General features: G+C 39.2%; 1 protein-coding gene across 3 annotated transcripts in view; it reads left to right on the forward strand.

The window, feature by feature from the left end:
- The first annotated feature begins 3,030 nt into the window (after window positions 1-3,030).
- CKAP5 (cytoskeleton associated protein 5) overlaps window positions 3,031-26,640 on the forward strand; it is a 103,042-nt gene continuing 79,432 nt past the window's right edge. For 2 of the 3 annotated variants that reach the window (XM_025266106.2, XM_025266107.2), the window contains exon 1: window positions 3,075-3,144. The gene's annotated coding sequence lies outside the window, so the exon portion shown is untranslated. Of the gene's footprint in view, window positions 3,145-26,640 lie in introns of all 3 variants that reach the window. The other variant, XM_025266108.2, reaches the window with a different exon arrangement.

Consider the following 26,640-nt stretch of genomic DNA (forward strand, 5'->3'; position numbering starts at 1 on the left):
GTGGGGTTGCACCTAAACCAAGTAAGACAAAAAGGGATTTTGCCATCTTGTTCTAAAGTCTAAATCTCCGGGATCTAGACTCCGAACATTGTTTATTCACCAAATTCCAGGTTACCATCACTCTCTCCTTACATGTAATCTTCAATTTATTTCTGATAATATTTAAATAAAGGAAACATGTCAATGATCAATGATTGAAGAAGACTATTTCTATATACTGCTAGCCTGTTTCCCAAAGATTAGGGTGACATTTTGCTCAGATCGGATCCTCCCCTCTCCCTCTGTCTGTGGATCTGTCCACATCGCTCATCTTTTCATTCTTGCCACTCTCTCACTCTGTGGTCTCATCCACAATTTCATCTTTTCACTCCATGGAGGTGATTCTTAAATCTATATCACTTGAGTCCAATCTCTTCTCACAACTCTCGTCCTGGACTCCCTAGGCCTACTTACACGATTCTATTTGCATGTCTCATTGCTATGTAAAAGTAAACAGGTCTGAAACAAAACATCTTGTCTAACCTTTGAGACTGGCTTCTCCTGACTTTCTACTTCCATTTGGGCAATCATTGCCTCCCATTCCCTAGGCACAAATCCTGGCCACACTCTGACTCATCTCTCTAAATGGGTCCCACCCTCACCTTTATTCCTAACTTAGTCTGTTGCCAAAACTTTCCCTCTTTCTTGGATCTTTTCTCATCATTTCCATTGCTCATATCAGACTCCTAACTGGGCTCTCACCTCTAACCATTTTAGAATTAGACAATCAAGCTAGTTAGTTTTCCAAAGTGCAATTCTGATTTTGTCACTCCCTTGCTCAGAAATCGTCAGTAGCTCTTCACTGCCTACTTTAATAAAGTACAAATTCCTTACCCTAATATTCAAGACCCTCCAAAAAGTGTTCCTTTCTCAGTTACTCTTGTGTCCCACTAACTTCCTAATATGAACCCACTTCTAAAATCAACCCAGAGGTTCAACCCCCAATATAAAATGTACTTTCTTGTCTCTGTGCCCATACTTTTCCCACTACTAGACATTCTCCCTTCTCCTTCTATTAAAAAAAATTTTTTAACATGTCAGTGGTAAAAAATTCATTTCCCTCCCTAATGAGTCCCAATCCCCTTAAGTTTTTTGAAATTCCAGTATTGTTCTAATCATTTCCAGGCAGACACACATATACACATACAATTATAACCATATATAATAAAATTATTCCATGTGCCAAGTCACTTCAGTCATGTCTATTTCGAAACCCGAGGGACTATAGCCTGCCAGGCTCCTCTGTCCATGGGATTCTCCAGGCAAGAATACTGGATTGCATTGCCATGCCCTTCTCCAGGGGATCTTTTCAACCAAGGGATCGAACCTGTGTCTCCTGTGGCCTCTGCATTGCAGGAAGATTCTTTACCACCGAGCCACTGGGGAAACCCCCAAATCAGTCCATATGTATGCTTTTCTGCAACTTGCCTTTTTTACAATTAAATAAAATGTGTGCATTTTTCTAACTGGCACATATAGATTAACCATATTCTTTTTAACAGTTGCATAGTATTCTGTTGAATGGATATACCATTATTTATATAAGTTCCCTATAAATGAACATGTAATTTTAGGGGTTTTTGTTGTTGATGTGTTTGTTTTCTAAATCAGTGTGTAGTGAATGTCTTTGTACATTTTTCTTTACATACATTCATAAATCTGTATGACAAATTCCCATCAGTAGCATTATTTGGCCAGAGACTATATACATTTTACATTTTAATATCTGTTCAATTGGCCTCCTAAAAGTTTGTACCAGTTATACTTTTACTGACAAGTGACTTTGAATGTATATTTCTCTAACTCTTAGCTAACCAAAAGTTGTTAAACTTTCTCCTCTTTGCCAATTTGATAGATTAAAACAAAAACTATTGTTTTATTACTTTCACTCATCCCTTCTCCATTTCTTACCCTCTTGCCTACATACAGTTTAAATCTCAGATTAAAAATACATTCCCTTCACAGATCCTTCTCCATCTATTTTCTCCCTTCCCCTAAACATCTACAGCTTTTCTTTTATATTGTTCTCATGTTGCTTGAATTTTAGTGACTAGTTCTATACGTTTTATTCCTCTGACAACTGTAGTTTGCAAATTCCTTGGAAGTTAGGATCAGGTCTTATTCATAGAAATTCTGAATGTAGAGACAAAACAAGAATTTCAGGAACCGTATTAACCAAGTCTCTCATTTTTACAAATAACCAGAGTATTAAGTCTTTGAAGAATGCATTACTATTCAAAGCCCGTTTCTAGACACTCAATTAATTATATTAATTCAACACACTAAATTTATAAGGCAAACATCATTATCCCGGTTCACTGATAAGGAAACTAAGTTCCACATGATTTACTGAGAAAAGTGCTTTACTCAGAGCAGGTCCAAGACCAGGATCCATCGTCCTGGCTCCATTCATCCTCCTTCCACTGTATCTTAGTTGCCTTTCTGGTTTCCCGCACTCACTCAGCTGCACATAAATATTTGTGAATAAAATGACTCGGAAAAAAAATTGCCAGGTGTTGTCTGCATCTCCAATACTTTGTCCACCTGATGCGAAGAACTGATTCATTGTTAAAGACCCTGATGCTGGGGACAGATTGAAGGCAGGAGAAGGGGACGACAGTGGATGAGATGGTTGGATGGCATCACCGACTCGATGGATTTGAGTTTGAACAAGCTCCAGGAATTGGTGATGGACAGGGAGGCCTGGCATGTTGTCGCACAAAGTCGGACAAGACTGAGCGACTGAACTGACTGACTGACAGGAGTTTAAATACCTGCAATTAAGTAAAGCAAACCTGCTGAGCACCCAGGAGGCACAGCTAGCTCTTCACACACCTTTCTTCCAGGACAGTCTCAATCTTTCGCTTCTCGACCCGTGACCTCCTCACAGGACCAGGCAGAGTCAGGCTCCAAGGGAAACACGGCTGCGCACGGCCCCTTTAAGGCTGCGGGCGGCGCGTGCCCACAGTTCTTTCAAACGGACCAATGGAAGGACAATGGGCGGTCCGCCCAGGACCAATAAACAACGAGGACACTGCGGGGTGTGCGGCGGCCCAAGCGGTTTCAAACGGCTTAGAGCAACCTCTCGGTTCTGGCCCGGCGGAGGTGAGTGGACTGTGGGCCCGACCCACCCGCCTAGGCCCCTCAGGTTCACGAGTCGTGCGCGCGGAGCGGCCCCTCACCCCGGGCGCGGGGTGCGGGGGTCTTCCGCGGACGCGCGCCTTCCTCGCCCCACAAACCCGGCGGGTCTGAGGCGGCGGAGCGGGGCGGAGGCCGGGGGACGGGCGGCAGGAGGGCGGGGGGGCGTGAGCGCTCGGGTGCGGCTGAGGCCGGGGCCGGGATCCGGGTGACCGGAGCGCGGCGCGGCGGGGGACGGGCTGCCGCGCCCGAAGGATGCGTGCGGCGCAGGGCCGCGTCTGGCGGCTCAGGGTGTTCCGGTGCTGGGGCCGGGGAGCCTGCGAGCCGGCCCTGCTACGGCGCCCGTCGCGTAATTGTCAAATGAATGAATGAGCGAGAACCTCCGTGGGCTGTGGTGGTTGTGAAGGGCCCTGGTCGCCTCAGAGCGTGACAAGGGCAGTGGTCCCGGGGCCTCCCCGCGCACCTGTGCCCGGCCCGCGCACCGGCGGCTCCGCCGGCTTGCTGCGATTTAAAACGATTCGGATCGCATCGCTCCGCCCTTCCGCCTGGCTTTCTCTCTCAGAAGGTGTCAGTAGAGTTCAGGTATATTTCCAGCTTTGAAGCTTTGGGGGACCCATACAATAGCCAGCAGTGTAGGTTAATCAGGCCTTGCTACTTGAACGTGAGATCTCGGTAAACTAGATTCTTACTTGTTAAGCTCTTAACCACTGTGGCTGTCGAGATAGCGACCCTGCCATTGTGGTAATTGTCAGGCCGGATTTAAACGCGTCCGTTTTTGTTTCTGGAATAGAAAATGGTGAAAATCGTGTGGCCAGAGCGGCTATTATGTGTTAGAAAATAAACTCGTGTTGATGAATCTGAGCAATGAGTTTTTCATTCAGCGAAAATAGAGGAAGAAGAGGTTTTTGCAGAACTTGCCCCAAATTTATGCATGGCTGCAGTTTAATTCTTATGGGACTCAAGGCTTCAAGTGTTGGCCCAGAAATGCTCCCTGTCTTATTTTATGCATAATTATAGTAACTGAAAACTCATTTTGAGAGAGGTGAACTCCTCCTTTCTCCATTTTTATCACCCTGAAAAGTCCTTCTTTGACCTAAAGAGCTGATAATGAAGGTAACAATCTTTGAAACTTAAGAAATTGTAAAAGATTTGAATTTTTCTTAAATGACTGGATAAACTGTAATGTTTTTATAAAATGACATAGAGAAAGGTGAAATCAATATATATTTGCCAACATAAATTAAACATAATGGGTAAACCCATGAGAAAAAAATTTACACAAGTTTTTAAAGTTTGTTCACTCAGGCAACAGCAAGCAAAAATATTCCTTAACAATAAACTGTATAATTTATTACTTTAAAATTTTTGACCAACAGCTTAATTTTAACAGCAGAGTTTTAACGGCAATAAATTTGAGTACCCTAATATTATGAACACTGTCTTAGGTTTTGGGAAAGCAATGAAAAATAATAAATGTATTTAACAGTGCCTTAGGTTATTGTTTAAAATCTTAATGGGGAAGGAAAACTTTTCTTTATGTTGGAGCAAAGTCAAGTTCCTTTATGCTCCTTTGTCTTAATGGAGTCTCATTCATTCATTCAACAAATATTGATGCCTACCGTGTGTTAAACATTGTTCTAGATTCTGGGAATGCACTGGTGAACCAGAAAAAGACAAAGCCCCTGACCTAAGGGAGTTTGACAATTTTATCTCTCAAACAGTTTGCTGTAGCAAATTGTCGTTTCTATAATCCCTCTGGCCAGCTCTAGTCCTTGAACAAAGTAAATGCTCAGCTACTTCTACCAGCAGTAGTTAACATTTATTGAATATTCTACTGGGTGCCACGTTTTATCTGTTTTAATTCTCACAACCTTTTACAGATGAGGAAACTGAGTCTTGAAAGCTTATGCAGCTTGCTCAAAATCATACAACTGATGGCACCTCAGTTTGAACCCAAGTTAGTCTGTTCGGTGCTGTTGCACATAACTTCTGGTTGTACTGTGTGAAGTAATGAGATCTGTTAGGGAGAATTTGGGATCATTTTCTGGGTAGACTCTCCCTCTTGCCTTTTTTTCTTAAATACTTCTATCAGAGACATAAGGAAATGTGAACCACAGGCATGGTGGGTTTTAGAGGGAAGGTGGAAGAACAGTTCAAAATGGCATATTTACCATATGAGAGATGGACAGTTGAGACAGGACTAAATGGGGGCGTAGAGTTTAGACGTGAATCTAATGATTGATGAATTCCTGGTGATCAGTGTTGGAGGTTTGAATTTTTTTAAACTTTATTTCAATTAATGTTAAATGCATATTTGTACCTGTAGAGTTCAGGATATGTTGCTTACTTTGTTTCTATCAGGGCGGTTGCCTTCCCACTTGATTTATCTCAAATACTTAAAAGTTACTCTTTTTGGCATTTGTGTGTGTGCTTGCTGCCTGGAACTTCCCACCTGCTCTACCCTGCCTCAAGCTTGTCTTTGTGTATAGGCATCACTCAGGTCTCAACTCAAATGTCATCTCCTTAAAGAGGCATTTTCCAAGCTCCAATTAATGTAGCCCTCTTGGTCATATTTACCTCGCTTTGTTTTTTAAACTGTATAGCATTTATTGCTATATGATAGGTCATTTATTGTTTGCTTGTATATTGTCTGATTTCCTCACAGAAATGAAAGCAGGGCAGAGGAGCTTTTTTTTTTTTTTTTAATCTGTGAGGTTATTTCAATGCTTCAAGCGGTGCTTAGGACAAATAAGGTGGCCAGAAAATGTTTGTTGGCCAAAACTGGCATAGTTTTCTCCATGTAATAAACTGTACAACTAACCAGTGTTTCTGTGTCTTTGGATATAGCAATATCTTAGCAGACTAATTTGGAAAGTCTTCAACTAAAAATCATGGAAAAATGATAGTTTTATGTTTGTGTTGACTGAGAGAGAAGATAGATCTGGCTTCCCCACCTCACTGTTTCCCCCTAGTTTTTAAAAACTTTATGTAGAAGTTTTTAGGGGTATTGTTTAGTAGAATGTTCATGTGTTGCAATTTATCTGATGTTTTTCTTATAATTAGACCGGGGTTATGTGTTTTGGGTAGGAAGATCACAGAGAGAATGCCATTTTAATCCCATCATATAAAGGGTACTATCAACATGATTTATGACTGTTGGTATTGACTTTGATCATCTGGCTGAAGTAGTGTTTGTCTGGTTTCTCCACTACAGAGTTAACTCTTTTCCCCTTTCTGTACTGTGGTCTTCGGAAGGAAGTACAGCCCACTTATGAAGTGAGGGATTGTGCTCCCTGTCCTTGGGGCGGCATAGCTAGATAATTTATTTGAATTTCTTCTGCGTGGAAAATTTGTCTCTCTTTCCCCATTTATTAGTTTAGTCAAGGATTTATATCAGCATAAACTGAAGGGTATTTTATACTTTGAGTTATATTCCAGTACTGCTTTACTTTGTTGCTCGAATTGTTCCAGCTTTATCCATTGAGTATTCTCTCAGTTGGCTCTTGTTCCCCTTTAACATTCCCATATCTGTGTGTGTGTGTGTGTGTGTTTTAATTATTTTTTTTAGCAGTTCCCAACACTACAACCTAGATAGCATGTTGAAAAGCAGAGACATTACTCTGCCAACAAAGGTTCGTCTAGTCAAGGCTATGGTTTTTCCAGTCGTCATGTATAGATGCAAGAGTTGGACTGTGAAGAGAGCTGAGCGCCGTAGAATTGATGCTTTTGAGCTGTGGTGTTGGAGAAGACTCTTGAGAGTCCCTTGGACTGCAAGGAGATCCAACCAGTCCATTCTAAAGGAGATCAGCCCTGGGATTTCTTTGGAAGGAATGATGCTAAAGCTGAAACTCCAGTATTTTGGCCACCTCATGCGAAGAGTTGACTCATTGGAAAAGACTCTGATGCTGGGAGGGATTGGGGGCAGGAGGAGAAGGGGACGACAGAGGATGAGATGGCTGGATGGCATCACTGACTCGATGGACGTGAGTCTGAGTTGGTGATGGACAGGGAGGCCTGGCGTGCTGCGATTCATGGGGTCGCAAAGGGTCAGACACGACTGAGCGACTGAACCTGAACACTACAAGATGCAATAAGCTCATCTTGTATATTTCTTGTCACAGTGCTAGAATTAGTCATTTCTCCTGGATATCCTGGGACCTTTTATTGGAGAATGGTAATAAAAACCAAGATCTGGGCAGTAAGTGTTCTCATTGCTACTGGGGTGTCATTTTTTTTTTTTTAATTTTTTTTTGGGGGGGGTGTCATTTCTTTTAGGCACTCTCAACTAACAGAACTAATAGGTATATATACTAACTGGTGTGTATAGACATCTATAGATATTCCTATATGTTGCTATCTGTTTCTATACCAAATTAAACAGGAGTTCTATTCAGCTCCAGTAGATATGTGTAGCAGTATCTGAATTTTTAATCCATACTCCCATAAAAAATAACTATTAACTAGAAGTACAGGGCTTCCCAGGTGGCTCAGTGGTAAAGAATCCGCCTGCCAAGCAGGAGACGTGGGTGGCTTGGGAAGATCCCCTGGGGAAGGAGATGGCCGCCCACCCCTGTATTCTTGTCTGGGAAATCCCATGGACAGAGGAGCCTGACAGGCTACAACCCATGGGGTCGCAAAAGAGTCGGACATGACTCAGTGACTAAACAACACTAATACAGTGCTTATGTCCAGTTCCTTTTGCCTTCAGTGTTAAAGTCCATTCATTTCCAAAGTTGCTTAAGTCAGTTCTTTTTCCCCACCCACTTCTGTGAGATGGTTTCACACATTTTATGGGATTCCTCAGTCTCCCAAATGACTTTCTAAAATTAGCATGCATTAAAGTTTACTCTTTGTGTTGTAAACTTCTGTAAGTTTTGACATTTATAATGTTATTTATCCACCATTATACTATTGTAGAGAATAGTTTCATTGCCCTAAAAATCTCTTATAATTCACCTATTCATCCTTTCTCCCTCCCCCACCCTCTGGCAGCATTGATCTCTTTATTGTCTCCATAGTTTTGACTCTTCCAGAATGTAATATAATTGGAATCATACACTACATAACCTTTTCAGACTGGCTTCTTTCACTTAGGAGTATCTATTTAAGGTTCTCCCATGTTTTTTCTTGGCTTGGTAGTTCATTTCTTTTTATTACTGAATAAGATTTCATTGTGTGTGTACCACAGTTTATCCATTCACCTATTGAAGGATATCTAGGTCACTTCTAGTTTTTGACAATTATGAACAAAGCTGCTATAAATATTTGTGTGTGGCATATAAATTTTTAGTTCTCCTGTGTAAATACGAGTGTGATTGCTGGGCCATAGGGTAAGACAGTGTTTAGCTTGGTAAGACAATGTTTAGCTTTGTAAGAAACTGCCAAACTTGTCAAAAGTGGCTATACCATCTTGCGTTTCCACTAGCAATGAACGGGAGTTCTTTTTGCTTGACATCCATGTCAGCATTTAGTTTCACCAGTTTTTTAAAAAATTTTAGCCATTCTAGTAGGTCTGAGGTATCGCACTTTTTAAAAATTTTGTTTTTCAAGACATGACTGTTTTGAAGGTAAATGATAGGGTTTTTTGTTTTTCGGGCTTTTTTTTTTTTTTTTGACAAAACCTTTAAAAAATAACCTTTTTTATTTTGTAATAATTTTAGATTTACAGAAAAGTTGCTAAGATATAGCACTCTGTATACCTCTTATCCAGTCTCCTCTATTGTTAATATCTTACATGGTACATATGTCAAAATGAAGAAACCAACATTGATGCATTACTTTTAACTGAACTCCGGGTTTTGTTGGGATATCGGTAGTTTTCTATTCATATCGCCTTTCTGTTTGAGGATCCATCCTGGGTAACCTATTGCATTTAGTTGTCATCTCTCTTAGTCTCCTTTGGTCTTTGACAGTTTCTCAGTCTTACTTTGTCTCCATGGTCTTGACAGTTTTGAGTACTAGTCAGTTATTTTGTGGAATATTCTTCTTCCACGTTTGTCCCGTGTTTTTCTCATTATTAGACGAGGGTTATGTGTTTTTGGAAAGAATGTCACAGAACACCATCATTTCTTATCAAGGGACTATATGATATCACTGATGATGTCAACCTTGAACACTTGGTTAAGGTAGTGTTTGCCAGGTTGAGAAGTAAAGTTACTATTTTTTCCTTTCTATATCTATTCTTTGGAAGTGAGTCTCTGAGTCTAGCCAATCCTCAAAATGGATGGGCATAAGTTCTGCTTACTGAAGGTGGAACAGTATCTACATAGATTGTTTGGAATTTTGTAACAAAAATTTGTCTGTTCTCCCCCATTTATTTTTCTATTTAACCAGTTATCTATATAAATATGAATATCTGTTTTATAATCTGATCTATGTTATTTATTTTAGCTCATTCTGAGCACTTTTCTGGGAGAGCAAGATGCTCCAGACCGATCTAGTATTTTCCCCATCCCAGCCGTAGAATCAGCCCTGGTTCCTTCTATGAGACTGTGATATTTATTGATAGAAACCAAGATCTAGATGTGCTTATTTCTGGGGGGTCATTGTTCTGAGGTCCTCTCAGCAAACAGAGCTGGGTATGTTTGTATACTAACTCCTGCATATGCACACATATATAGTTGTTTTATTTATTTCTATCTGTATTAAGCTAAACATGATTTCATACAGGTCTTCAACTTTCCAAGGAAACTCATGTCCCAAACAAATGTCCTCTTTGTGATATGCTTTTTACTGAGCTCTTTCTTTTTTCTTCCATAACTCTTTTTAAGTGCCACAGAAAACATTATTTTCACTTAATTGGTAACAGCAGTTGCTTATTCCTGGAATATGATTTTTGTTCAGAGATGCAAAGTATAAATTCTGACTTTGTTGGAATGGTCAGACATTTTTGGCATAGATATGATCTCAGATAAGCCTTGGTGACCTCTGTCTTTTCAAAAGTGATTTTTATTTTATTAAGACATTAGAAACTTACTTCTTCAATGTCTTGATTGTATTTCTTCTTGTTGTTTTTTAGTTGCTTAGCCAACTCTTTGTGATCCAATAGACTGTACCCCACTGAGTTCCTCTGTCCGTGGGATTTTCCAGACAAGAATACTGGGGTCGGTTGCCATTTCCTTCTCCATCTTGATTATATTTCTTAGAGGTTATTAATTAAAATGAGCTTAAAATTCTTTCTATGAAGATGAGGAAAAAAGTGGAATAGTCTCAAGTATGTCTTGAAAATGTTTGTTTAATCAGTTGTCTTTTTTTCAATCGTAAGACTTAAAGATGCATTTTATTTATCTGAAAGTTAACTGCCAGGAAATAAACCAAAAAAGTCTTCTGCATTCTAAATTTTATTGACTTCCTTCAAGTAGATCCTGCTCTTTATGCACAGTTTCACCCTGCTTGCTTCTTTAAATCAAGAGCTAAAATTAGATAGTACTGCTACAAATTAACTAGAAGTGTTAGTTTGATCAGGAAGTTTGAGGAAGGAAAGCTACAGAACATTAAAATTCAAAACAGCCATACTGGAACCACTTGATTTTGATACAAGATTCCCTCATAACTCTTTGGCAGTACATCTTGAGGGTATTGCTACATTGATTGCTCAAATGGATTATCCTGAAATTTTTAAATAATTATCAGTCGATTTTGTTTAAGAAGAGTGTGAAGCTTATGTATTTTCTTAGATTTATTTTACATGGAAAAGAGTTATATAAAATAATCGATATTTCAGGGACAAACCTCTAGCAAACTTGGCTATCTAGAACATCTTATTCTCTAATTCATTTTGCTGTTTTATTTCTTTTATGTATTTATTTGCAATGTTTGTTTTTCATCATTTCGTGTCCTTATTCATTTGCTATATGAAGTCTCTCATTCTTGTGTTTTAGGGGTCTTTTTCAATACTGTAATTCCACACTTTTCTTTTGGCCCTTTCTTATGTGATACATTCCTTTAAAAAAAAAAAAAAGAAACCTCATGAAACCCCCAGTCCTGAACTAGCATGAGTTCTTCATTTGTGAGTAAAGATCAAATCCCATATCAGAAACCTCTAGGCAGTAAAGGAAAACAGTTTTTATGCTTTAGAGGACTGCCTGCTTATTTTGACCTACATTTAATATGGGGAATTCCTCCAAGTGAATATGGATAGTCTCCTGAGTAATATAAAATGACATTTACTTGTTTGAGAGGTGAAAGTGTTAGTAAGTCATGTCTGACTCTTTGTGACTGGTGAAGTTCATCTGTCTATGGAATTTTCCAGGCAAGAATACTGGATTGGGTAGCCATTCGCTTCTTCAAGATATCTTCCTACTCCCCCAGGGGTCAAACTCCGATCTCCTGCATTGTAGGCAGATTTTTTTTTTTTTTTTTTTTTTTTTTCTTTTTAACCATCTGAGCCACCAGGGAAGTCAAAAGTCTGGTGCTCTACTGATTGAGTTATCCAGGCTTTACTTGTTTAACTTTCAGTAAATCTGCTTTCTATAGGATAAGAAGGAATAGATTGCTTATACAACCAACAGACTTGTTTTAGATCAGAGACTTGCATTACTTGGTCGAGAACCCTAAGCTAACTTAGGCCTTTCCTGAACCAGAAGATTAAAATGTAGGTTTGATTAAGTCTGAAGACAGCATATTAAAAAGCAGAGACATTGCCAGCAAAGGTCTGTCTAGTCAAAGCTATGGTTTTTCCAGGAGTCATGTATGGATGTGAGAGCTGGACTATAAAGAAAGCTGAGTGCCGAAGAATTGATGCCTTTGAACTGTGGTGTTGGAGAAGACTCTTGAGAGTCCCTTGGACTGCAAGGAGATCCACCCAGTCCATCCTAAAGGAAATCAGTCCTAAATATTCATTGGAAGGACTGATCTGAAGCTGAGACTCCAATATTTTGGCCAACTGATGTGAAGAACTGACTCATTTGAAAAGACCCTGATGCTGGGAAAGAATGACGGTGGGAGGAGAAGGGGATGATGAGAGGATGAGGTGGTTGGATGGCATCACTGACTCAATGGACATGAGTTTGATCAAGCTCAGGCAGTTAGTGATGGACAGGGAGGCCTGGAGTGCAGCAGTCCATGGAGTCGCAAAGAGTCAGACACCACTAAGCAACTGAACTAAACTGAAGTCTGTCTAAGATCTCTAAATGACTCTGAGATGATGCTTATAATAATAATATAGTAATGATAGCTACTGTTTCCTGAGTGCTTGCTGTTTGCCATGATGGGTCTTCCCTGATGGGTGATATAACTAAGACTCAGCTAGTGTGTGACAAAGCAAGTGCTAGAACTCAGATCTTACTCTGGCAGCCAACATGACGATTTTGGTTGAATTTAATTTTGACTAGAGTGCTCTACAATAAGATTCATTGCAAGCAACTGCTCTCCTGCCATGACTTTACCAAATGAACGATCTAAAATTAAAATTTCCTTCTTTTAATGGATTTCATAATCAAAAAGTAGGTACTAAGAAAACAGTGACAAAAATCTTCTAAATTTTTGAAATCTATTACTTAATATTTTTCACTTCAAAAAAGGGTTTGCTTTAGAATTCTATTATATCATGTTTTCCTTTCACATTTTAAATACATTCAGCATGCAAAATTTTATTTATAAACTCAGAACACATTTATTGTATATTTAAGAGTTCTATAATTTGATGAAATTGTGCTGTTTTAGGAATTATGTGTTAGAGGACAAAGCACTCTACTAGATGCTGGGGCAATAAATAAGATTCAGATCTCTCTTTCAAGGGCGATACGATGTCCAAAAAATACTAAGGGGAGGAAGTGAGGCTTATGGGATATGTATAGACAGATTCAGCTTCAAGGTGCCAGGCTGGAATTTTAAAGTTTTAGAGCTTTTAAAAACATTTTGATAAAAAATATTGAAGCTTGTTCATTAAAATAAAAGACAAGGCTATGTATTAAAATGAAAAGTAAAAATTCTTTAGCTAGTCCCATATACATTCTTCTAAAAATAGTCATTGTTAACAATTTTCTGTGGATCCATCCAGAAAATTTTTATGTGCTTTCAAACATGTATTAGTTTTCTATGACTACCAAAACAAATGACCACAAATTTGGCAGCTTAAAACAACAATAATTTATTCTCTGGCAGTTCTGGAGTTGAGTCTAAAATTTAGGGTGAGTAGGAGTTTGGGGTTAAAATATACACTGTACTATATATACATAAAGATAACCAACAGGGGACTATACTTGTAATAACCTATAATGGAAAAAAATATTTTTTGTATCAGATCAGATCAGTCGCTCAGTCGTGTCCGACTCTTTGTGACCCCATGAATCGCAGCACACCAGGCCTCCCTGTCCCTCACCAACTCCCGGAGTTCACTCAGACTCACGTCCATCGAGTCAGTGATGCCATCCAGCCCTTCTCCTCCTGCCCCCAATCCCTCCCAGCATCAGAGTCTTTTCCAATGAGTCAACTCTTCCCATGAGGTGGCCAAAGTAGTGGAGTTTCAGCTTTAGCATCATTCCTTCCAAAGAAATCCCAGGGCTGATCTCCTTCAGAATGGACTGGTTGGATCTCCTTGCAGTCCAAGGGACTCTCAAGAGTCTTCTCCAACACCACACTTCAAAAGCATCAATTCTTTGGCGCTCAGCCTTCTTCACAGTCCAACTCTCACAGCCATACATGACCACAGGAAAAACCATAGCCTTGACTAGATGAACCTTTGTTGGCAAAACAATGTCTCTGCTTTTGAATAGGCTATCTAGGTTGGTCATAACTTTCCTTCCAAGGAGTAAGTGTCTTTTAATTTCATGGCTTCAGTCACCATCTGTAGTGATTTTGGAGCCCAGAAAAATAAAGTCTGACACTGTTTCCACTGTTTCCCCATCTATTTCCCGTGAAGTGGTGGGACCGGATGCCATGATCTTCGTTTTCTGAATGTTGAGCTTTAAGCCGACTTTTTCACTCTCCACTTTCACTTTCATCAAGAGGCTTTTGAGTTCCTCTTCACTTTCTGCCATAAGGGTGGTGTCATCTGCGTATCTGAGGTTATTGATATTTCTTCCAGCAATCTTGATTCCAGTTTGTGTTTCTTCCAGTCCAGCGTTTCTCATGATGTACTCTGCATATAAGTTAAATAAGCAGGGTGACAATATACAGCCTTGATGAACTCCTTTTCCTATTTGGAACCAGTTCGAACTGTTGCTTCCTGACTTGCATACAGATTTCTCAAGAGGCAGATCAGGTGGTCTGGTATTCCCATCTCTTGAAGAATTTTCCACAGTTTATTGTGATCCACACAGTCAAAGGTTTTGGCATAGTCAATAAAGCAGAAATAGATGTTTTTCTGGAACTCTCTTGCTTTTTCCATGATCCAGCGGATGTTGGCAATTTGATCTCTGGTTCCTCTGCCTTTTCTAAAACCAGCTTGAACATCAAGAAGTTCACAGTTCACGTATTGGTGAAGCCTGGCTTGGATAATTTTGAGCATTACTTTACTAGCGTGTGAGATGAGTGCAATTGTGTGGTAGTTTGAGCATTCTTTGGCATTGCCTTTCTTTGGGATTGGAATGAAAACTGGCCTTTTCCAGTCCTGTGGCCACTGCTGAGTTTTCCAAATTTGCTGGCATATTGAGTGCAGCACTTTCACAGCATCATCTTTCAGGATTTGGAATAGCTCAACTGGAATTCCATCACCTCCACTAGCTTTGTTCGTAGTGATGCTTTCTAAGGCCCACTTGACTTCACATTCCAGAATGTCTGGCTCTAGGTGAGTGATCACACCATCGTGATTATCTGGGTCGTGAAGATCATTTTTGTACAGTTCTTCTGTGTATTCTTGCCATCTCTTCTTAATATCTTCTGCTTCTGTTAGGTCCTCATCTTTGCATGAAATGTTCCTTTGGTATCTCTGATTTTCTTGAAGAGATCCCTAGTCTTTCCCATTCTGTTGTTTTCCTCTATTTCTTTGCATTGATCGCTGAAGAAGGCTTTCTTATCTCTTCTTGCTATTTTTTGTATACACACACACAATTGAATCCCTTTGCTGTATGCTTGAAACTAACAACATTGTAAATCAACACTATTTCAGTAAGAATTTTAGAAAAATTTAGGATGAGGCTTCCTGGAGGCTGATACTGAGGCACTGCCGTGTTCCTCCAGAGGCCCTGGGGCGTGCCCGGCTCTCGCCTCTTCCACTTCTGGCGGCTGTCGGTGTCCCTTGGCTTGTGTCACATCCCTCCAGCCTCTTACAGTCTTGCTCGTCTCCGTCTTCACGTCACCGTCTCCTCTGAGTATGTCAGCTTTTCATCAGTCTCCCTCTTGTAAGAATACATGTGGTTGCATTCAGGCTGACTCAGATGATCCAGGATGATCTTCCCATCTCAAAATTCTTAATCACATCTGTGGAGACCCTTTTCCCAAATGAAACAACATTTATAGTTTTCAGGGATTACAGCCCAATATCTTTGGGGGTCATTATCAGCCTACCACCAATGTGTATGACCCTCTTTTTATATTTTTACTAAACACACAAAAAAGGAGTTAGGCTTCATATGCTAGCTTCCCAAACTCTTTTTAAAACTTCATAATAGATTTCCTCCACATGAGTATTTAAATATTTTCTTTACTCTTCTTTATTTTTTTTTCTTTAAATACCTACAAAGCATTTTGAACAGATGAGTGTCTTACTTTTTAAAAACTGTAATATTTTTTAAAAAGTATGTGACATAAAAATTACCATCATAATTTTAAACTAGTGGTTACATTCAGTTGTTGTGAAGCACATCTCCAAAACTTTTGAATCTTGCAGATCTGATACTCTGTATCCATTAAACAACTTTTCTTTTCCCCTTTCCCTGGCTGGTGATAACCACGATTCTATTGCTATGAATTTTACTAGTTTAGTACCTCCTGTAAGTGGACTCATACAGTATTTATCTTTTTGTGGCTGGCTTGTTTAACTTAGCATGATATCCTCAAAGTTCATCCATATTGTGGCATGTAACAGGATTTCCTTCCTTTTTAAGGCTAATATTCCATTGTGTGTATTTACCCCATTTTGCTTATCCATTCACTCTTTCTCTAGTGGACGTTTGGGTTGCTTCTGTGGCTTGGAACATGAGTGTAAATTTGAGCCCCAGTTTTCAGTTCTTCTGGAGATACATATACCCACACTTACCCATACACTTAAAAGTGGGGCTGCTGGATCATATGATGGTACGATACTCTATTTTTACTTTTTTTGAGCAACCCTCCATACTGTCTTCTGTAGCTGTTGCACCATTTTACAAGCCCACCAACAGTATACAAGTGTTCCAATTCCTCTACATTCTTACCAACATTTGTTATTTCTGATTTTTAAAAATTTGTTTATTTGATAGTAACCCTTCTATTGGATGTGAAGAGATAATCCCATTGTGATTTTGACATGCATTTCTCTGGTGATTAGTGATGTTGAGCATCTTTTCATATGCTTATTGGCCATTGATATATCATCTTTGTTGTTGTTCTTATTCAGTCACTAAGCCTTGTCCCACTCTTTGTGACCCCATGGACTGCAGCATGCCAGGCTCCCCTGTCCTCCATTTTCCTGAGTTTGCTCAAATTCATGTCCTTTGAGTCGGTGATGCCATCCAACCATCTCATCCTTTGCCCCCACTTCTCCTCTGCCTCCAGTCTTTCCCAGTATCAGAGTCTTTTCTAATGAGTTGGCTCTTTGCATCAGGTGGCCAAAGTATTGGAACTTCAGCGTCCACCCTTCCAGTGAATTTCAATAAATATGCAAAATACTCATCTTTGTAGAAACATCTATTCAAGTCTTTTGCCCATTTTTAATTGGATTATCGGAGAAGGCAATGGCACCGCACTCCAGTACTGTTGCCTGGAAAATCCCATGGATGGAAGAGCCTGGTAGACTGCAGTCCATGGGGTTGCTAAGAGTCAGACACGACTGAGTGACTTCACTTTCAGTTTCCACTTTCATGCATTGGAGAAGGAAATGGCAACCCACTCCAGTGTTCTTGCCTGGAGAATCCCTTGGACGGAGAAGCCTAGTAGGCTGCAGTCCATGGGGTCATACAGAGTCAGACATGACTGAAGAGACTTAGCAATTGGATTATTTGGAGTTTTGTTGTGGGAGTTCTTGATATTCTGTAGATATTAAACACTTATCAAATAAATGATTGGTAAATATTTTCTTTCCTTCTGTAGGTTATCTTTTTACTCTGTTTATTTTGTCCTTTGATAAACAAAAGTTTTTAAGTTTGATGTAATCCCCATTGGCCCTTTTTGCTTTGGTTGCCTGTGCTTTTGGCATCATATCTACGGTATCATTATGCATTCCAGTGTTACAAAGCTTTTCCTCTATGTTTTCTTCTAGGAGTTTTGTAGTTTTAGATCTTACATTTAGATTTTTAATGATTTCATATTTGTTTTTGTGTATGATATAAGATAAGGGTCCACCTTCATTCTTTTACATGTAGCTATCTGGTTTTTCCCATCATTATTTGTTGAAGAGACCATCCTTTCCCAACTGAGTGGTCTTGGCAGTCTTGTCAAACAAAGATAATTTTACCCTATACGCAAGGGTTTTATTCCTGGGTTCTCTATGCTGTTCCATTGGTCTATTTGTCTTTCTGCCATTACCACACTGTTGTGATCATTGAGGCTTTTTAATATGCTTTGGATCAGGAAGAGTACTGCAACTTTTTTTTTTTTTTTTTCAAAAATGTTTTTACTATTCAGGGTCCTTTGAGATTCCATATGAAATTTAAAATTATTTTTTTATTTTTACAAAAAATGCTGTTGAAATTTTGATAGATTATGATGAATCTATAGATTATTTTCAGATATATGGAATCTTAATAATACTAAATCTTACAGGCCATGGATATGGGATGTCTTTTTGTTTGTATCTTCTGTAGTTTCTTTTAGCCTTGTTTTATAACTTTCAGTGTACAAGTCTCATGTCCTTGGTTAGGTGTATTCCCAAGTATTTTATTCTTTTTGATGTTATTTTAAGTGGAGTTGTTTTCTTAATTTTCTTTTCATATTTTTCATGAGTGGTATATAAAAACAGTACTGATTTTTGTGTGTTGGTTTTGTATTCTGCAAAATTCATTCATTTACTGAATTCATTTCTGTTCACAAAATTTATTCATTTACTGAATTCATTCATTCTCACAGTTTTCTTTTGTGGAATCTTTTAAGGTTTTCTACATATAAGATTATGTTATATGCAAACAGATGATTTTACTTCTTCCTGTTTGACTTAAATCTCTTTCGTTTCTTCATCTTGCTTAATTTCTCTGCGTAAGACTTTTTTTTTCCTGCAAAGAACGTTAACTTTCAATTCTATATTGATTGTTAGCACAAGCATCCTTGCCTTGTTCCTACTCTTAGAGGAAAAGCTTTAAGTTTTTCGCTCTTGAGTATGATGTTATGTGTGCCCAGTCATATCTGACTGTTTGTGACCCTTTGGACTAGAGCCTGCCAGGCTCCTTTTTACATGGGATTTTTTAGGCAAGAATACTAGAGTGGATTGCCATTTCCTTCTCCAAGGGATCTTCCTGACCAAGGGATCAAACCTGTGTCTCCTGTATTGCAGGCATATTCCTGCACGCACATTACCTGCTGAGCCATTCGGAAAGTACCCCAAGTATATTAGCTGTGGGCTTTTCCTAAATGGCCTTGATTATATAGTTTCTTTCCTAGTTTGAGTGTTTTTATCATTGAAGGTGTTCAGTTCAGTTCAGTTCAGTTCAGTCGCTCAGTTGTGTCCACCTCTTTGCGACCCCATGAATCGCAGCACACCAGGCCTCCCTGTCCATCACCAACTCCCGGAGTTCACTCAGACTCACGTCCATCGAGTCAGTGATGCCGTCCAGCCATCTCATCCTCTGTCGTCCCCTTCTCCTCCTGCCCCCAATCCCTCCCAGCATCAGAGTCTTTTCCAATGAGTCAACTCTTCACATGAGGTGGCCAAAGTACTGGAGTTCAGCTTTATTGTCATTCCTTCCAAAGAACACCCAGGGCTGATCTCCTTTAGAATGGACTGGTTGGATCTCCTTGCAGTCCAAGGGACTCTCAAGAGTCTTCTCCAACACCACAGTTGAAAAGCATCAGTTCTTCAGTGCTCAGCTTTCTTTATAGTCCAACTCTCACATCCATACATGACTACTGGAAAAACCATAGCCTTGACTAGATGGACCTTTGTTGGCAAAGTAATGTCTCTGCTTTTGAATATGCTGTCTAGGTTGGTCATAACTTTCCTTCCAAGGAGTAAGCGTCTTTTAATTTCATGGCTGCAGTCACCATCTGCAGTGATTTTGGAACCCCCCCAAAATAAAGTCTGTCACTGTTTCCACTGTTTCCCCATCTATTTGCCATGAAGTGATGGGACCAGATGCAAAATGTCCCATCCTCTTTAATTTTTGGGAAAATTTGGGAGGATTGGTGTTAATTCTTCTTTAAATGTTTGGTAGACTTCTCCAGTGAAGCCACTTGTCTGGGGCTTTTAATGCATTACTTTCAATACCATTCTAGTGATGGTTGATAGTGGAAGTTCAGCAGTTGGTGCCCTGAGTACAGACTATAGAAAGGCCTGCTGTGTATGTGATTCTGATTATTTGGTGTCACAAATTGAGATAGATGTGACTAGATGACTTAGTAAGTCACTTTTCAGTACTGAGTGTTAGGAGAAGGAGATACAATTCAAATTTCTGACTTTTTGAATGAATATTTTTACTATTTACATTACTTTCTTTGCCATGGATAAGTAGCTGCTAAGTACATTTTTGCTTTTTGAGTGACTTGTGTGAATCTCTACTTTTTGAATCTGGGGAGGAAATATTTTCTACCAGGGTATAATGCCTGAAAAAGGAAAATGATAGTGGAACCCACATTTTTGCAAACTATGGTTTTGAATTATCACCACATTTGAGATACTAGCATAAAGCAAACTACCATTCCTTTGTTGTCATTTAACCAAGGGCCAAAGGGAATGGGGCTGTGAGGTTTTTACCACTGAAGCAAAAGTACTTTCCACACATCTAACATAAGCCGCATATATCCTGGTACTGAAAAATTTGGAATTGCAAAAGCCTGCTGTTTATTATATATAAATCATTGTTGTGGAATACTGTTCCACAACAGTGGAAATCTGTTTTATGCGTGAGAATACTAAAGCCCCCAAAGATTAAATGACTTCCATAAGGTTTCACAGCTAATTAAGTAGAGCAGGGATTTGGGGATATAAAAAGTATTCTCCAAGTTTCTGTCTGAACACTATAGTTATAAGATTTTATTAGCTAGAGGCAGAGCTCCCCCCTCCCCTTTCATTTTGAAACTCATGGGATAGTATTTTAAATATAATAAGTCATTTTTGTTCAGTTCAGTCCTTCAGTCATGTCTGACTCTTTTCAACCCCATGGACTGCAGCACGCCAGGCCTCCTTATCCATCACCAACTCCTGGAGTTTGAGTAAACTCATGTCCACTGAGTCGGTGATGCCATCTAACCATCTCATCCTGTGTCATCCCCTTCTCCTGCCTTCACTGAGTCAGTTCTTCACATCAGTTGGCCAAAATATTAGAGTCTCAGCTTCAGAATCAGTCCTTCCAATGAATATTCAGGACTGATTTCCTTTAGGATGGACTGTTTGGATCTCCTTGCAGTCCAAGGGACTCTCAAGAGTCTTCTCCACAGCAAAAGAGACACAGATGTATAGAACAGTCTTTTGGACTCTGTGGGAGAGGGAGAGGGGGATGATTTGGGAAAATGGCATTGAAACATGTATAATATCATATAAGAAACGAATCACCACTCCAGGTTTGATGCAGGATACAGGAAGCTTGGGGCTGGTGCACTGGGATGACCCAGAGGGATGGTATGGGGAGGGAGGTGGGAGGGGGGTTCAGGATGGGGAACACGTGTACACCCGTGGCAGATGCATGTTGATGTATGGCAAAACCAATACAATATTGTAAAGTAAAAATAAATAAATAAATAAGAGTCTTCTCCAACACCACACTTCAAAAGCATCAATTCTTCGGTGCTCAGCTTTCTTCACAGTCCAACTGTCACATCCATACATGACCACTGAAAAAAATCATAGCCTTGACTAGACAGACCTTTCTTGGCAAAGTAATATCTCTGCTTTTTAATATGCTGTCTAGTTTGTGAACTTTAAAAAAGAAACATTAGCATTCCTACCCGCAGTTTAAGAAGTAGATCATATCAATATCCTGTGCACCCTTCCTTGACTGCATCTCTGGCCTTCTCTGCTTTGCTGTTTTCAGGATATCATCCTCATACTTGTCCTTTAAATTTACCTACAAATGTATGTGTCCCTACACAGTATAGTATTTGGGTTTGAATAATCATAATGATCTGATCTGATGTTGTTCAGTAACTAGCTATTTTCTCAGCATGGTGTGTGAAATTATGCATGTTTTAACTAATAGCTGTCTTCATTTATTTTCACTGCTGTATGATATCTTTTCTGTGAATATACTATAGCTTATTTATTTGTCTCCTATTAATGGGTTTTTTAAAAATTGAGATAGAATTCACACAGCATAAAATTTATTCTTTTAAAGTGTACAGCGGCTTCCTAATACATTCATATAGTTGTGCAGCCATCACCATTATCTGATAGCAGAACATTTTCATCATCCTGGAGAGAGAACTCATACCCACTACTAGTCACTCCCCTTCCTTATTTCCCTCCCTGCCCTCCCACCCCTAGCCCTTGGCTCTGTCTGTCTCTGTGCATTTGCTTAACCTGGACATTTCGTATCAACGTAATCATACAATATGTGGCCTTCTTTGTCTTTCTGCTTTCACTTACTACAGTGTTTTCAAGGCTAACCCATGTTGTAGGATATATCATTCCTTTTTATGGCTGAATGATATTCCATTGAATGGATAGATCACAATCTGTTTCACCTATTTATCAGTTGATGGATAGTCCACTCTGGGACTATTATGAGTAATGGTGCTGTTAACATTTATATACAAGCTTTTGTGTGGACTTTCAATTCTCTTGGGAATGGGTTGTTGATATCAAATATTTTCAAAATTGGATGTGCCAATTTGCATAACGAGCAGCGGCATTTTGATGTGATATTGTAAATAGTATTTATTTTTTATAATATTTATTTATTTGGCTGTGCTGCGTCTTAGTTATGGCCTCTGGGATCTAGTTCCCTTACCAGGGATCAAACTTGAGCCCCCTACATTGCCAGTTTGGAGTCTTAGCCACTGACCACCAGGGAAGTCTCTGGACATAGTATTTATAATGAGTTTCCAAACATTTTCTTGTATGTGTCCTTTTTGTTTCCTAATCAGGAGAATTATACTTTTGCTAAAGATGTTAAATAATACTTGCTATATACATTGTTGATAAATTTTATTTAGGCTCTGGAAACTCTTGTCTGAATGTTACAGGTTTGATTAACAGAAGTATGCCTAATATATTTAGTTACTAGTAGTAGTTTTTGTTAATTCTTATAGCTCATTGATCCAGAAAAAATTACCAGATATGACTACTCTTGGATGGGATTTGAAAGAGTAATTTTCATTGATATTTCCCTTTGAAAGTGTTATAAAGTAACATTTAAGATTCATGTCAAGTGATCCAATGATTCTTCATTAATAGAAGACTAATGACACACCATTAATACTAAATTGCAGAAAGAACTGATTGTAATTGATAGGTATAAAAATACAGATCCATACTGAAAATCAGTAATAAGTAATAATCCAGTTACCCTTGACTTATTGTTAGTAGAAGAGCATGAAAGGGTTCAAAGAGACACTTTAGAAACCAATTTGACAGTTACTTATAAAATTAAACATGCACTTACCTTATCACCCATTTTTCCCACTCCTGGATATTTGCCCAAGAGAAATAAAAAGTTATGTTCATATAAAAATTTGTAGCTGTTTGGGTTTTTTATCTTTTTTTTTGCAATTGCTAAAAACTGTAAACAGTCCACATGTCCTTCAGCTGGTAAATGGATGAACAGAATGTGTTAGATCATATAAGGGAATGTTGCTCAGCAATGAAGTGAAACTACTGACATGTGAAAAAAACACGGATAATCTCAGTTGTGCTAAGTGAACAAAGCCAGACTCAAAAGACTACACACTATCTGGTTCTTTTTATGTGACGTTGTGGAAAAACCAAACCTGTAGGAACGGAATCCTGATCAGTGATGGTCTGGGGGAGAGAGGTTAATTACAAAGAGGCACAAGAAAGTTTGCGGGGCTTGTAGAGATGTTCTTGACTATGGTGATGGATACATGATTCTGTCAGAGTGCATAGAACTGTGTATTAAAGAGTGAAGTTTAAACTGACACAACATTGTAAATCCACTCTACTCCAAGAAAGAATTTTTAAAAGTAAATTGTAGTATATGTAAGTTATACTAAAGAATTTTAGTGTATGTAAGTTATACCTCAGTAAACCTGACTTAAAAGCTCTTGGGTTGGAGGACCTCTTCTCCCTCTAATCCTCAGTTAACTTCTGACAGCTAGGAGGAACACAGGGAGCAGTCAGTGGGAAGGGGCTATTCATTTACTTTTTAGTGGAGGAATGTGATAGAAAAGGTAGACAGTATTTGTTGAACGTTATGTATTTTATTTACTACTTATGTTCAGCAATTAATTCTAGGCACTTTTAAGTAAAAGAAACTTAACTTATTTAATTCTCCTAATTATCCCAGTAAGGTAAAAAATTCCTCATTTTACAAATAGAAAACAGAAGCACAAAGAGGTTAGAGTTTTTGTCTAAAACCACACAGCTAATAAATGGCACAGCCAGGATTTGAACTAAGCATTCTGACTCCAGAGTCCTCGCTCTTAATCACTAACTTGGCCTCTTCCCTTCACTGAATATGATCTAATAAAGAATTCCAGTTAATGCTTAAAACTTTCCCCCCTTCACTCTGCTGCTGCTGCTGCTGCTAAGTCGCTTTAGTCGTGTCCCACTCTGCGCGACCCCATAGACGGCAGCCCAACAGGCTCCCCCGTCCCTGGGATTCTCCAGGCAAGAACACTGGAGTGGGTTGCCATTTCCTTCTCCAATGCATGAAAGTGAAAAGTGAAAGTGAAGTCGCTCAGTCGTGTCCGACTCAGCGACCCCACGGACTGCAGCCCACCAGGCTCCTCTGTCCATGGGATTTTCCAGGCAAGAGTACTGGAGTGGGTTGCCATTGCCTTCTCCCCCTTCACTCTGGCTATGTGTAAATAAATCTTTTCCTTAATCTGTGCTTGATTTGTTTCGGGAAAAAACATTACAATGAAGAAGGATTTTTTTAAAGCACAAGAAATAACCACTTTTCTGATAAATGAATTATCATTTTCCCATATTCTCTTCCATATATAATGTTTGCTGAATCATTTCCTAAACAGTTTCAACTTTGCCCTGGAGAATACTTCTTTCTGGTAATTTGTTGAATTGTGAAGGTTTTACATGTCCAGTTTAGTCTCTTTGTGGTTTATGGAGAAAAGGACACAATAACCGAAATATTTTGGGCTGTGACATTTGGTGAGATATCTAATTATTATTCAGGAATATTTATATGAAATGTCTTTGCTTTGGGACAAAATATATAAATCTGATTGCACGGAGTTGTACAATCAATGGATTTTTTTCTAAATTTTAAATTCTGTAGTAAGTGCAGCACTGGGTATTATCCATTTGTATGTCAACATGCACGTGTATACTCACTGCACTAGGCTTATTGAAGTTACCTGGACTCCTTTGTCAAAATAAGTGTTGGTCATACCTTTTGTGTAAATATTTACTGAGTATTCATTTGGTGTCACGTCCTGGGAAGAAAGATGAGACACATTCCAACCGTTGCCGTGAGGTGCTCACTGTCTAGTGGGAAGGCTGATCTACTGCATTGCTCTCAGAGCAGTGTGTAAGCTTGATACAGATAGAATGAAAGAAGGTCTTAATTACCTAATTCAAAAGTATCATTCACAGTTAAATACACTTTGAAATGAGGTGATTTTTTTTTTTTTTTTTTCAATTCAAAATCAGACTGTTCTAATCTGAATCAGCTTCTTTTCATGGCAACCTTAGCCTAGAATTTTCTAAGACCTTCAGAATAAGGGTAACCTGGGTCTGCTCCATATTAGAGCAGTCTTTGTGCCTGTCCTTTGGAATTTAAATTTCCACTTGAACTCCTATTTGGGGTGGAAGATGTTCGGGCACTTATGAATGGTCTTTTGTTGTTGTTCTTTAGGCACTAACTCTTGTCCAACTCTTTTGTGACCCCCTGAACTGTAGCTCGCCAGGCTCCTCTGTCACTGGAATTTCCCAGGCAAGAATATTGGAGTGGGTTGCTATTTCCTTCTCCAGAGGATCTTTCTGACCCAGGGACTAAACTTGCATCCCCTGCATTGGCAGATAGATTCTTTATCACTGAGCCACCAGGGAAGCCCATAAATGGTCTTTGGCTTTACTAAATTGATTCTTATATAGGTTTAGGGGTGACTTAAGGTTTTAATAAGGTATGTTTGTTTATCAAGATTAGGTGAAGGTATGCTGGGCTGGATGACTTAGGATCTGGAATCAAGATTGGCAGGAGAAATATCAACCTCAGATATGCAGATGATACCACTTTAATGGCAGAAAGTGAAGAGGAACTAAAGAGCCTCTTGATGAAGGTGAGAGAGGAGAGTGGAAAAGCTGGCTTAAAATTCAACCTTCAAAAAACGAAGATCATGGCATCTGGTCCTATCACTTCATGGCAAATAGATGGGGAAAAAGTGGAAAGAGTGTCAGATTTCATTTTCTTGGGCTCTAAAATCAACACGGACAGTGACTGCAGCCATGAAATTAAAAGACGCTTGCTCCTTGGAAGAAAAGCTATTAAAAAGCAGAAATATCACTTTGCTGACAAAGATCCGTGTAGTCAAAGCTATGATTTTTCCAGTAGTTGTGTGTGGATGTGAGAGTTGGATCAAAAAGACTGAGCACCAAAGAATTGATGCTTTCAAACAGTGGTATTGGAGAAGACTCTTGAGAGTCCCTTGGATAGCAGGGAGATCAAATCAGTCAATCCTTAAAGAAATCAACCCTGAATATTTATTTGAAGGACTGGTGCTGAAGCTGAAGCTCCAGTACTTTGGCTACCTTATTTGAAGAGCTGACTCATTGGATAAGACCCTGATGCTAGATAAGATTGAGGGCAAGAGGAGAAAGGGAGGACAGAGGATAAGATGGTTAGATGGCATCACTGTCTCAATGGACATGAGTTCGAACAAATTCAGGAAGAAGGTGGAGAACTGGCATGCTGCATTTCATGGAGTCGGCAAAGAGTCGAACACAACTTAGTGACTGAAGAACAACAATACAGGCTTAATAAACATATAAATCGCTTTCCTGACAGTGTAAAGGAGACACAAAATGCATACAAACCTTGTAAGTTGAGATTGAGGAAAAATTGTTCCTATGAAAAGAAATTTAAAATTCTTTAATAACCTACA

Source organism: Bubalus bubalis, chromosome 16, assembly GCF_019923935.1.
Source record: "Bubalus bubalis isolate 160015118507 breed Murrah chromosome 16, NDDB_SH_1, whole genome shotgun sequence".
In the NCBI taxonomy this organism is placed as follows: domain Eukaryota; kingdom Metazoa; phylum Chordata; class Mammalia; order Artiodactyla; family Bovidae; genus Bubalus; species Bubalus bubalis.